Here is a 1,318-nt window from a genome sequence, read left to right on the forward strand (position 1 = left end):
GAGAGAGAGAGAGAGAGAGAGAGAGAGAGAGAGAGAGAGAGAGAGAGAGAGAGAGAGACACGCGCTAACTCAACGATTCTAACTGTATATAGAATACATAAAAGTCAACATAAATATCCGTAATAAATCGTTTTACCATACCGTAAATGTATATCTTTTAACGAGCCGACTTTTGAATTTGATATTATGAAAAGATTATTCTCGCTTATTAACGTTATATTCCCATTTTATTACTTTATTTTTTGAGGTAGTACTTCTTTTTTTCTTTTTTTTTTGTTTCTTTGGTCAATTATATTTTAATGAATATTATATATATTAAAATATGAAGATTTTTTTTCAAACCACTGGAATGTTTTGTTCTCATTTGACTTGAAGATTATGCGGAGGAAGAGGATGTAGGTATACTTGTGTTATTTATGCATATTTGTGGGAAATTATTTTTTCTTCATTTGCATGTTACATAAGAATACATATATATATATATAGGTGTTATTTTTAAATATATATAAATAGATCCTATTGGTATAATCATTATTTCATATATTATATTTATAGTAATCGGTTGTAATTATAATAATAAGGATCAAGTAAAAAAGTAGTAAATATATATTTAATAAAAATAATTTGAAATAACTGTGTTATATTTAAATGATTAAAATTGTATATTATAATTATTATTATTATTATCAGAATTTCTAAAATTAATTTTTGATATATTTTTAACTCATAATCAGTCTATGTCTTCATATGGCTTATACTTGAGTATAGATTTCCCCATAATTGGTGTTATATTAGAAATTTCTTCACTTTAATTACAGGAGCACTGCATATTCCCTTCATTATCCTTAATTGTAACATATAAAATCCTTCTTTTATATATATTATATTATTATTATTATTATTTATATTATATTTATATGCACTGGTAATTATGGTAACGAACTAACAATAAGTAAAAAAAAAAGGAAACAAATAAACAAAATTAATTTTATAATATAAAATTTTTAAATATAATTTGTAATAATTCAAATTATAATAATATATATACATATATATTATAAAACAAATTATAAAAAACACATTTGCAATTCTTAAACTTATAATTGGTCTAGTATTATAATTACAACCCCAGCGAAACCTTGATGCAACCCTGACACATATGAGATTGTATGTGTGTGCGTACATACTCCTATTATCCTTAGATATCTAGAATCCTTATTATACAAAATTATATTTCTATGCACTGGTCATTATGATAGTGGACTAAAAAGTAAGTAAAAAAATTTGCAAAAAATAATTTTACGATTTCTCTTATAAT

The sequence above is a fragment of the Polistes canadensis genome, unplaced genomic scaffold, assembly GCF_001313835.1.
Source record: "Polistes canadensis isolate GaletaPanama2010 unplaced genomic scaffold, ASM131383v1 scaffold_627, whole genome shotgun sequence".
Classification (NCBI taxonomy): Eukaryota; Metazoa; Arthropoda; class Insecta; order Hymenoptera; family Vespidae; genus Polistes; species Polistes canadensis.